Source organism: Rhinopithecus roxellana, chromosome 8 (genome assembly GCF_007565055.1).
Source record: "Rhinopithecus roxellana isolate Shanxi Qingling chromosome 8, ASM756505v1, whole genome shotgun sequence".
Taxonomy (NCBI): Eukaryota; Metazoa; Chordata; class Mammalia; order Primates; family Cercopithecidae; genus Rhinopithecus; species Rhinopithecus roxellana.
The window spans coordinates 61,750,009-61,762,689 of record NC_044556.1 but is presented as its reverse complement, the minus strand read 5'-3'; the positions used below and the strand labels follow the sequence as shown (position 1 = coordinate 61,762,689).

At 31.5% G+C, this 12,681-nt stretch overlaps 1 long non-coding RNA gene across 1 annotated transcript in view; it reads right to left on the bottom strand.

Moving 5' to 3' along the window:
* Positions 1-1,077: 1,077 nt before the first annotated feature.
* The window catches only part of LOC115899207, a 41,674-nt gene continuing 30,070 nt past the window's right edge, over positions 1,078-12,681 (bottom strand). The window contains exon 4 of the long non-coding RNA XR_004058917.1: positions 1,078-1,760. This is a non-coding gene — a long non-coding RNA (uncharacterized LOC115899207). The remainder of the gene's footprint in view (positions 1,761-12,681) is intronic.

Sequence of the window (12,681 nt, the reverse complement as noted above, 5' to 3'; positions counted from 1 at the left end):
TTTTATCTACATGTAATACAAATAAATACTTTATATATAGTTTGCAATATATCCAGATTATCAAAAGTAAGATACAAAAAATTAAAACTACTATAAATATGCAATATTTCTAAAGAAATCTTTTTTTCAATTTTGCTTAAAAATATTACAATATGGGCTGGGCACGGTGACTCACCACTGCATTCCAGCCAGCCTGGGTGACAGAGCAAGATTCTGTCTCAAAAAAAAAAAAAAAAAAAAAAGATTGCAATATGATAAAAATATATTAAGTGAATTGATACTTGACACAAAGCTAAATTGAATTGTGTAGATTTTACATTCAACAAATGGTTTAGACATTTCATTTCGAAAACACATTCTTCTTCTCTTTTTTTTTTTTTTTTTTTTTTTTTGGAGATGGAGTCTTGCTCTGTTGCCCAAGCTGGAGTACAGTGGCACAATCTCTCCTGACTGCAACCTCCTCCTCTGGGTTCAAGCGATTCTCCTGTCTCAGCCTTCCGAGTAGCTGAGATTACAGGCATGTGCCACCATGCCCGGCTAATTCTTATATTTTTAGTAGAGATGGAGTTTCACCATGTTGGCCAGGCTGATCTTGAAGTCCTGACCTCAAGTGATCCTCCATCCTTGGCCTCTCAAAGTGCTGGTATTACAGGCATGAGGCACCCTGCCCAGTCATAAAACACATACTTATAATGGTTTCAAATGCATCAGAGCAACCAAATAATTTACTTGTTTTTCCCTGGTTATGAGTGTCATTCTTATACTATTTGTTATTTGAAAAATATTTCCAGTGATTCTGCAAGAAATGTGAAAACTAGGGATAGGAGTTTCTGAAAATAATAAACGGAGATTCTTTATACTGGATCTGTCTTTGAATAAATGATTTATTAAGGATTAGGAAAATAGACACATTAGTATTCAGGTATCATAGTAAACTCAGAGAGAAGTTTGACTAAATGAATAATAAACATATGGAACATGTCACCAAGAAGACCAATTAAAAGTGTGATAAATCAAAAATTCTGCCATCATTTCAAGTGCAATAGAAGTAAAGAGAGTAAGACAAGAGAACAGAGCTAGATGCTTGCTTTATTGACAAAGTTAAACCATTATTTCTTTTCTTCATATAAAATATTCCAATTGATCTCTCTATTGGTGTAAAATGTTTAACAGCAACCTCACCTTTACATACATAATTTTTAAAATTAGCAGTTTTCCTATCAGAATTCTATTTTAAAATACTCATTTTTGTATCTTTATTGTGTCATTATCTTTGCCAGTCATTTTGCTGATATAAAAATTCTGAATTTTCTTAAACTTTGAAGATATATATCTTCTTTTTTGGTATTATTATAGCAGATGAATATGCAACCAATTTTATTTACTGAGATAATCTTTCACACGTGGTAGATACAAGTATCTTTCTTCACTTCCTATATATCTTCACCATTTCCTCAGATACTATTTAAATAACCAAAAATGCAATGTTTGTAATTAAGGCATCCTTGACCTTTCTCTTAAAATGCAAATATCTCCAGAGATATAATGTATACATAACCAGCTGTATCTTGTAATAAGATTTATTGTATTACTTTCCAACAAGACTTAACAGAGAAACTAAAACCTGGGCCAACTTAACTTTTGATTAGTCAGAGGGTGCTGATGTTGCAGAGTGCAGAGTTTTGCTCATCTCTAAAGATGTACAATCTCTGGGCAGGCAGAGAGCTAGAAGGAAAGGATATGGGCCCCTGGAAACAGAACTGCATGGAAGAAAGATTAGGGATATCAGAATGGTTATGAAGAAAAATTTTTTAAAAAACTGATTTCATAATGCAAACTCTACATTTGGACTAGTCAATGTGTTTTACTATTTTAGTTTTGTATATCATTAAATGTTTATGAATTTCTGTGAAAATAAACATGTAAATTAGCTCATCAAAATTTAGAATGTATGATTTTATTATTGATATTTTTAAAACACTTAGTAACAAACCACTAAATGAAACTGATGTCTGCTCAATCACTCTACCAATAATTACTGAACATTGACTTTGCTCAGTGAACTGTGCTTGCACATAATTCCCAATACAGTAGCGAGTATGAATAATACTTCTTTAGTACTTCTTTAGTACAATGGATTATTACAGATACTTTCATACGTAGTCTAGTCTGATCTTATGGTGCTAAATGTTTTGATCTCAGCTTTCAGTACTGAAGATAAATTTATTCATAAGATGACAATTTAAAAGGAAAGAGAAGAAATGCTGGATCGGAATGTTTTCAAGGAAATTGCATTTTAAAAACTATAAATGTACTTCATTTAGAAAGGATTTGTAGCACATATACTTTGAAGAATTATGTGTCTACATGTTTTCTATTTTTCTTAATCTCTGAATGAAAAAAATTATGAAGTGATACATTTGAGTATTATGTTTCTTTGAAAAGGAATGATAGCTCATTGAAATGTTTTCTAAGTCATTTCATAGTTTCATATAAAATGTCAGCAGTGGATAAAATCTTTGAGTTCCTGCTTAGGTAAATTATTTTGCATTATGTTTAGTTTTCTATTTAACTCCATATAAAATTGAAACTGGATTCTTCTAGAAAATAATTGTAATGCTAAGATGTTATCAAAGTGCACAACAGATTGCATCACACTATAAATTATATTTTTAAAACTAGTATTTTCTGTTAATGTTATGACTAAAATACATCACAAACACAACAGTGAAAGATAATCAGTTTGTTAAATATTGGAATACAAGCTTCTTTTGGTATATTTATATATAAACAGTGCCTAAAATAGTCCCAATCACTTAATAAAGGTACTTAATAAATCTTTGTTAAGTTAATTTAGGGGGAGAGAGAAGTTAGAACATTTACTATCTACATTTACCTATAGTGCCTTCGCCCTTCCTCTCAGTACGCTTCATCTCCTGGTTCGTACATCTTTCTCCAATTACTATTAAGGGGATCAGAGCTACTACAGAATTTCTGGGATACATTTGAACCTGCACTGGCTTATGCTGGAAATCATCAATGCCATACTTAAAATACTCATACTGCTTACAAAATGTTCTAGTTACATATTATTCTGCAATACCACCCTCAACTGTATGCTGTATTGACAATTACCTAATGAGAACGTAGATAACCTTCTATTTGAGAATTAAGAATGGTCATTTCACAAGATATTTCTTTATAACCACAAAACAAACAAACGATAAAAAAAAAAAAAAGTCTCTTTTCCTACACCTAAGAAGTCCAGCACTCCCAAGGAAAAATAAACTCTGTATTTTTATATATTTTAAAAACTTAATGTTTTAATTTCTCATCAGGGCATTTGACCCTGCCTATTAGTCTCTTTTCTCATTTTTTCTTTTATACTTCATTACCCTCTTCAAATTCCCATCTCTGGTGAACATTCTGCTAATTATTGAATGATAATTTACAATTCAGGAATTTTCTCATATTTTTATTCTCATAGAGAAATATTTGTTCTCCTTTTTAGCTACACTCTCAGAAACAACAAAAAGCATAATAATACTCTTTATTGATCTGTTAATATATTCAAAGAATTGTGCTAAAAAGTCATTATCAATAATTATGTTATTTAATATCAGATAGATACTCATATTGGCATCTTTTTAAAAAAATGATGAAACTGAAGTTTCAAATGGTTAGGTAATATTGCAGAGGTTAATTAACATCCACCTAGTTAATATGTAGCAGAACAAGAATTTGCACCATCGTGATTGGAGATCTCTCTGTTGCCTAAATTGAAAGGAAATAAATATTATTGCTTTCCATCAGATTCAATTCTCAGCTTGTGCTATAGACACTTCCTCCATAATTATCCATTGGAGAAATAAATAGAAGAGATTTAGAAGAAGAGAATGTGGTCAATTGTTTTATTTCTTAATTTCTCAGCTTCTTTCATTACCTCTACTAATGGCCCGTGCTCTATCACACTTTATTTTTTGGTTATATTTAACCTGTTTTTGTCTTCCACTATTTCATGCATACCCTTTACCTCCAAGTTACATACTTACATAGTTAACTTTATTTCCCTCTAGACTTAAACCTTTTTTGTGGGCAGACCCTTACCATTTCTTTTTTAATTTTATCTCCTGTGTCTTGAGTATCTGTTACAATTGATACAGTTGATCAATTGTATCATAGTTGATACTCAATGAATAGGTGTTTAATGAATACATCTCAATGTCTCTGTCATAATCAATAAGAATTGTCTTCTTCAGGTTTTTTGGAAACTACATGGTAACTCTCTTGTTTCTTCATTCAACTGGTAAAGGCTAGTGACACCCAGAGTTTTTTCCTTAGTCATCTATCCTCACTCTATCATCTTCCTTTGAAAAATTTGTTCCATATTCAACACTGAATTTCTACTTGTAATATGCTAGTTATTTCTGATGAATCTCTCTCTCCTCTGCTCAGGCCTCTATTTTCTGCATTTGTCTTATATATTCAACTTCCATTTATACGTGAGTGTCCCATATGCATCAGGTATAAAATTAAGCTTCTCTTCCCCCATAACATACTTGTCCTATATTCACTGCTGGTGAAAGACACCAGTGATTACCTACTTTCTTAAGCTAGAAGCCTGTGAGTTATATAAAATAGATGTACTTTCTTGTTCACATATAACTTCTCTACACCAAAATATAGTAAACTTCCTCTTGCTTGCCATCACTGCTACCACTGTATTAACTTAGTACTTTATCTTTTCCTTCATGTATTAATAATTTTAACTAATATTTCTCTATTTTTCTCAATGCATTATGTATGAATTTTCGAAGTACAGTCCTGATTCTGCAATACTCTTATTTAAAATCCTTTGTGTTCCCCTTATTTTCAAAACAAAATCCAAACTATATTTTATGTACAAAACATGCTTTATAAAATAGGCAAGTTTTCCACTTTATTCATAGTGAAATAAATAATATAAAAACTATGTTAACCAAATCGAACAACTTTTTTATGCATGTGTGCAGTTGAATGCTATCACAGCAATGAAAAATACGGGTTATTTCTTTTTCTCTCAATTGATACATTTATTCAACTCAGAAATTTTATGTAACTGTGAATTTCCTCATTTTTCTATTCTGTTAGTCAAAAACAGCACATCTAAAATTGCAAATGAACTCTTCAATTTCAGAAATATTGTGAATATCATTTGGACCACAGTCTCTGTTCTGATTATTCTGTTAGAATTTCTTCTCTGGATACATAGTTTTTAACTATATTTTCTATGTACGTAAAAAATAGCCGGTGTCCTGCAGTTAGAAAGTTAAAAGTCAGTTTTTAACCTGACGTTAAATTGATTTACGTTATTAGAAGTACATAGAGATAAAGAAATTAAAAATCGTATTAGTTTTTGCTATATGTTTTCTATTCCTTTCTCCCCCAAATGGCAATGTTGTTGAGTAATTCGTTTAAGCATATCAAGATTTTTAAACCCTGTAAGTTTTATTTTTCTAACCTGGGTGTTTTAAGATTAGCTATATACAATTTATTTCTTGAATTTAGGGCACAAGTGTTCAGTTTTCAGACTGTAGCAGCACAGTTTTTATTTCTGGCTTGCAATTTTGATATTAAACTTCATACTTCTAAAAATAATAAATAAATACCACACTTTAATGAAAAACCTGTCTTCAATGAAAATCTAGTTTCTAGTCTCCTGATTAGTCAACCGGAAAAAAATAAAAGCAACTTTTGCAAGTGTTCTTTGCTCTAAAATACTTGACATTTTCTATTCCTATTCTTCTCTATTTTTTGTGTGTTGTTCTTCCTGCACTTTTTTGGATATTTTTTCTGGCAATTATTTGCAACTCTGGATTATTTTGATTCAAGATTTAATTTAGCTGGCATTTGTTGAAATTCTGCCAAATAACATGTTAGTCATAAAGGTTAAGCACATGAGATAAGCACAGACTCTAGACTTCACTATTCACACACACACAAAATTGAGAAAGTCAGCATTTATTGAGCTCCTACTATTTGCCATATGCCTCTGATATTTATGACAGACATAACCTCTCACGTTGAAACGACTAATCGTAAGAGAAGGTATTATCACTTATTATTTATAAATAGGAAGAGCTCTAAACATTAGATGTGAGTCTTAAACAGTTGGGCCAAGATTTAAATGTACCAGGATGTAATAGTATGCACACTATGTCTACTACAACATGGTGCTTCAAAAATTATTTTTTAGTATCAATACATGTTCAATCTTATAAAATTCTTTAATGTAAATTTTAGCTTTAGTTTCAATTGAGTATCACCAGACTCTGGATATTTTCAAGTACGTCTTTCTAATATGACCCAAACATGGCCTCTGTTGTTTTTAAATGCCTTTGACATAAAGCAAATTGAAGAATTTGTCTTTCTTGAAATCAATCCATCATACTCTGGATTCATATAGCTTTACATTGTGTTTGAAAGATCGTATTAATACTCCTTGTCTCTTCTGAGAGTTTTGTGGGATTTTTTTTTTAAACAAAATTGCTTTGATTATTCCAGGCCCTTTGTATTTTCACATGAATGTTAAAATCAGTTAGTTAATCCCTACTAAAACTTTTGTGGAAATTTCCACTGGGATCATATTGAACCTATATACTAATTTAGGGAGAATTGACATTTCAATGATTAATATGTCTTCCGACTTGTGAATATGGTATATCTCTCTCTGTCTATGTTTCTTTAATTATTTCAGCAATTTTTTTGTAGTTTCCAGCATATGTATATTTCACAATTTTTTTTTCAGATGTATCTCTATGTGTTTACCACTTGTTGATGCTATTGTAAATGATATTTTAAAATTTTAGTTTCTCATTTTCATTGCTAATATATAGAAATGCAATAGATTATTTATATTTATGTGTATCTTTTCATATATGCATTACTACTGTTCTATTAGATTTTAAGTAGATTCTAGCAAACATTTTAAAAAGATAATTATGCCTTGTATGGATAAAAACAGTTTAATTCTTCCTTTCCAGTTTGGATACTTTTTGTTTCATTTTTCTGCTTTATTGCACTGTTTGAGCCTCCAGTAAAACGTTTAACAGAAATGATTAGAGTAGACCTTCTTGTTTTGTTCCTGATTTAGGCAGAAAGCATCCAGTCTTCTACCATTAAATATAATGAGATATATAGATTTTCATAGATGGTATTTATCAGGTTGAGGAAGTTTCTTTCTATGCCTAGTTGTCTGAAAACTTTTATTAGGAATTCTAGATTTTGTCAAATGACTTTTTCCATAGCTATTGAGATGACGTTTTTCTAAATAATTTAATATGGTGAACTACAACGCATTCTTTGCATTCCTAAGTAAAACTCACCTTGTCACCATGTATTATTCATTTTGCATATTGTTGTATTCTGTTTGTTTTTGTTTTAGTTTTTTGCAACTTTCATCAGGCAGTATTTTGGTCTGTAGTTTTCTTGAAGTGTTTCTGTCTAGGTTTTGGTCTCAGGTTAATTCTGCACACATGATTCACTTGGAAAGTATTCCTTTCCACTTTTCTGGAAGAGTTTGTTTAGCATTTGTATTATTTTTCTCTCAAATATATTGTAGAAATCACTGGTGATGTAATTTGGACATAGAATTTTATTTGTTGGAAGGTTTGTTCCTACAAATGTAATTCCTTTATATATAGGACTCTACAATTTATTTCTTCTTGGGTAAGCTTTGGTAGTTGATGTCTTTCAAAAAACTGGTACATTTCATATAAATTATTAAATATATCTGTATAAAGGTGTTTGTAACATTCTCCTAATATTCTTTTAGTATCTAGAGATACTGTACTAATATCACTTTTCCTAATAAATATTTAATTAAGTTAAAGGTTTAAACTTTTAATCTAGTTAAAGGTTTAAAACCAACTTCGTTAATTATTCTCAAAAACAAACTATTGATTTTGATTTTGACATTTCTTCTTTTTTATTATAGGAATTCAGTGCTATAAAATTTTTACCACTGTGGTATAAATTTTTCCTATATACTGCTTTTGCAATATATAATGCATCTTTTCAAATGTCATCTTTTCCTTTTCATTTAGGTCAAAATACTTGTAATTTTCTTTCAGATTTCTCACTGGCTCATCAGTTATTTAGAAGTGACTGTTTATTTTGAAACTACTTAGGGGTTTCTCAGAAATCTTTCTGTCTTTAATATCAAATTTTATTCCATTGTGGCCAGAAAATGTACTTTGTAGACTTGAATCATTTTGGATTTATTAAAAGTTGTTAGTTATTATAGCTGATTTATTAAAAGTTGCTAGCATATGATCAATATTTGTAGAATTATTACATGCAGAAACTCTTCCCGAAAAATGACAAAGTATGAATACTTCCCAAATAATTCCATGTGTTCAACATCAGAAGAATGTGTATTCTGATTTTATTGGGTAGACTACTCTAAACATTAAATTCGATCAGGTAAGTTGACCTAATTTCAATTAATCTATATTGTTCAAGTCAACTACTGTATACCTGGGATGATTTTCTGGCTATTCTATCAACTCTTAAAAAGAAAGTGGTATTAAAGTCTCCAGTTATCATTATTAATTTGTCTATCTTGTCTTAAAATCCTATTAGACTTTATATATTCTTAAGTTCTGTTATTTTGAAACCATTTTTAAATACATAAACATCTGAACTTTTAAGCTTTTATTATTATGAGACTGACCACTTTACCCCTAGCCATATTCTTTGCTCTGAACTCTAATATTTAAAATGAATCTTTAGCTTTCTTTTGATAGTATGACAGTCTTAGCCTGGTATAAATTTTTAAAATATTTATATCTTTACATTTAAAGTATTTTTCTTAAAAGTGGTATTTATTTTTTTAATGCTACTCTTCTCTTTAATTTTTCTATTTGTACATTTTGACTTTTTAGATCATTTACATAAAATGCGAGTATGGAAATTTTTAGTTTTAAAACTATCTCGTTGATCTGTCTAATGTTGACAGCGGAGTGTTGAATTCTCCCATTATTATTGTATGGGAGTCTAAGTCTCTTTGTAAGTCTCTAAGGACTTGCTTTATGAATCTGGGTGCTCCTGTATTGGGTGCATATATATTTAGGAGAGTTAGCTCTTCCTGTTGAATTGATCCCTTTACCATTGTGTAATGGCCTTCTTTGTCTCTTTTGATCTTTGATGGTTTAAAGTCTGTTTTATCAGAGACAAGGATTGCAACCCCTGCTTTTTTTTGTTCTCCATTTGCTTGGTAGATCTTCCTCCATCCCTTTATTTTGAGCCTATGTATGTCTCTGCATGTGAGATGGGTCTCCTGAATACAGCAGACTGATGGGTCTTGACTCTTTATCCAGTTTGCCAGTCTGTGTCTTTTAATTGGAGCATTTAGTCCATTAACATTTAAGGTTAATATTGTTATGTGTGAACTTGATCCTGCCATTATGATATTAACTGGTTATTTTGCTCGTTAGTTGATGCAGTTTCTTCCTAGCCTCGATGGTCTTTACATTTTGGCATGTTTTTGTGATGGCTGGTACCGGTTGATCCTTTCCATGTTTAGTGCTTCCTTCAGGGTCTCTTGTAAGGCAGGCCTGGCGGTGACAAAATCTCTAAGCATTTGCTTATCTGTAAAGGATTTTATTTCTCCTTCACTTATAAAACTTAGTTTGGCTGGATATGAAATTCTGGGTTTAAAATTCTTTTCTTTAAGAACGTTGAATATTGGCGCCCACTCTCTTCTGGCTTGTAGAGTTTCTGCTGAGAGATCTGCTGTTAGTCTGATGGGCTTCCCTTTGTAAGTAACCCACAAAATGGTGCTGGGAAAATTGGCTAGCCATAAGTAGAAAGCTGAAACTGGATCCTTTCCTTACCCCTTATACGAAGATTAATTCAAGATGGATTAGAGACTTAAATGTTAGACCTAATACCATAAAAACCCTAGAAGAAAATCTAGGTAGTACCATTCAGGACATAGGCATGGGCAAGGACTTCATGTCTAAAACACCAAAAGCAACGGCAGCAAAAGCAAAAATTGACAAATGGGATCTAATTAAACTAAAGAGCTTTTGCACAGCAAAAGAAACTACCATCAGAGTGAACAGGCAACCTACAGAATGGGAGAAAATTTTTGCAACCTACTCATCTGACAAAGGGCTAATATCCAGAATCTACAAAGAACTCAAACAAATATATGAGAAAAAAACAAACAACCCCATCAAAAAGTGGGGAAAGGATATGAACAGACATTTCTCAAAAGAAGATATTCATACAGCCAACAGACACATGAAAAAATGCTCATCATCACTCGCCATCAGAGAAATGCAAATCAAAACCACAATGAGATGATACCATCTCACACCAGTTAGAATGGCAATCATTAAGAAGTCAGGAAAACAACAGTTGTTGGAGAGGATGTGGAGAAATAGGAACACTTTTACACTGTTGGTGGGATTGTAAACTAGTTCAACCATTATGGAAAACAGTATGGCAATTCCTCAAGGATCTAGAACTAGATGTACCATATGACCCAGCCATCCCACTACTGGGTATATACCCAAAGGATTATAAATTATTCTACTACAAAGACACATGTACACGTATGTTTATTGCGGCACTATTCACAATAGCAAAGACTTGGAATCAACCCAAATGTCCATCTGTGACAGACTGGATTAAGAAAATGTGGCACATATACACCATGGAATACTATGCAGCCATAAAAAAGGATGAGTTTGCGTCCTTTGTAGGGACATGGATGCAGCTGGAAACCATCATTCTTAGCAAACTATCACAAGAACAGAAAACCAAACACCGCATGTTCTCACTCATAGGTGGGAACTGAACAATGAGATCACTTGGACTCGGGAAGGGGAACATCACGCACTGGGGCCTATCATGGGGAGGGGGGAGGGGGGAGGAGGGAGGGATTGCATTGGGGAGTTATACATGATATAAATGATGAATTGATGGGTGCTGACGAGTTGATGGGTGCAGCACACCAACATGGCATAAGTATACATATGTAACAAACCTGCACGTTATGCACATGTACCCTAGAACTTAAAGTATAATAAAAAATAAAAATAAAAAAAAATAAAACTATCAGTTTGCTGTACACTTTGTATCTCCCATTTATTCTTTATTCTATTTCTTTTGATTATTTTCTATTTATTTTCTATTTCTCTGCCTTTTTGATTTATTTAATTTTGTGATTCCATTTTACCTTCTTTGTCAACATATTAGCTACAATTCTTTATTTTGATAGAATACATTTTTAACTTATTACTCTTTATCTTCAAATGATGCTATATTGCTTCACTTATACTATAAGAACAGTAAATAATGGACTTCCCCTTTATCCCCAGCTGGGACTTGTTTTTATTGTTACATCTACTTGATACACTTCACTTTCAATTTTGTTGCTATTATCTATATTTAAGTAGTCAACTATATTTTAAATGAATTTAAATAAAAATAGATATTTTTTTTCTCCATATATTCACATTTACATTTCCAGTACTTTCATTTATTTGTACGGCTGATGAATTTGAAGTTTTCTGTAAGTATATTAGGAGTTACAGGTCACACACAGTCTCTGTTTTAGATTCTCTCTCTTTTTTTTCTTTATCATCCTTTAAAAGTATAAAAAGCAGGCTATCTCATGGCTATACAAAAAGAGGGTGCTAGGCAGATTGTGATACATGGTTTGCCAATCCCTGGCATAGATCTGTGTTTATATCAAGTATCACTTTTTCTTCTGCCTGAAAAATATAGCTTAACATTTAGATGGTGAGAGAATGCCAGTGATTAATTATTTCAATTTTTCATTGCCTTAAACTGTATTTATTATTCCTTTTTTAAACTCACTTTTCTTTTTTTAATTTTTGAAGGATGTTTTCACGGGCTATACAATTCTGGATTGACAGTTTCTTTTTCTGCAGCATTCTAGATCTTTAAATATTTGTGTCTACTCTCTTCTTGTTTGCATTGTTTCAAATGAGACAGCTGATGTAATCTTAATTTGTTTCCTGTGTACATAACATGTTTCTTTCCTTTGGATTTTTTAAAAGATTTTCTGTCATCACTAGTTTTGAAATATTTGATTATAATGTGTTTTGGTATAGTAGTCTTTCATTGGGATTTACTGAGCTTCTCAGATCATCAAGTATGTAGTTTTCACCAAATTTGAAAGCTTTAGCCATTACTATGTCAGTTTTCTTTTGGACTCCGCTTTTTTAGGGACTCCAATTATAGGTTTATTAGGTAACTTGAAGTTGTACCACAGCTCACTGATGCTCTTCATTTTCTTCTCCTCGTTAACGTCTATGTAAAATTATAGATGATTTGTATTGCTATGCCTTCAAGTTTATTATTTTTTCAATTTCTACATAGTCGTTAACCTATCAAGTTATTTTTCAAATTTGACATTGTAGTTTTTCTTTAATAGTTCCATTTGAGTCTTTTTAAACGTCTTCTTTCTCTAACTTTTTAAATGCATGGAAGACAGTTTGGTTCATTTTTCTCCTCTCCTCATTATAGGTCACATTTTTCTGTTTCTTTGCATGCCTGCTAATTTTTTCATTGGATTCAAACATTTGAATTTTACTTTTATGGATGATGGACACTTTTATGTTTCTATAAATATTCTTTTTATATGTTTGTATGTATGTATGTATG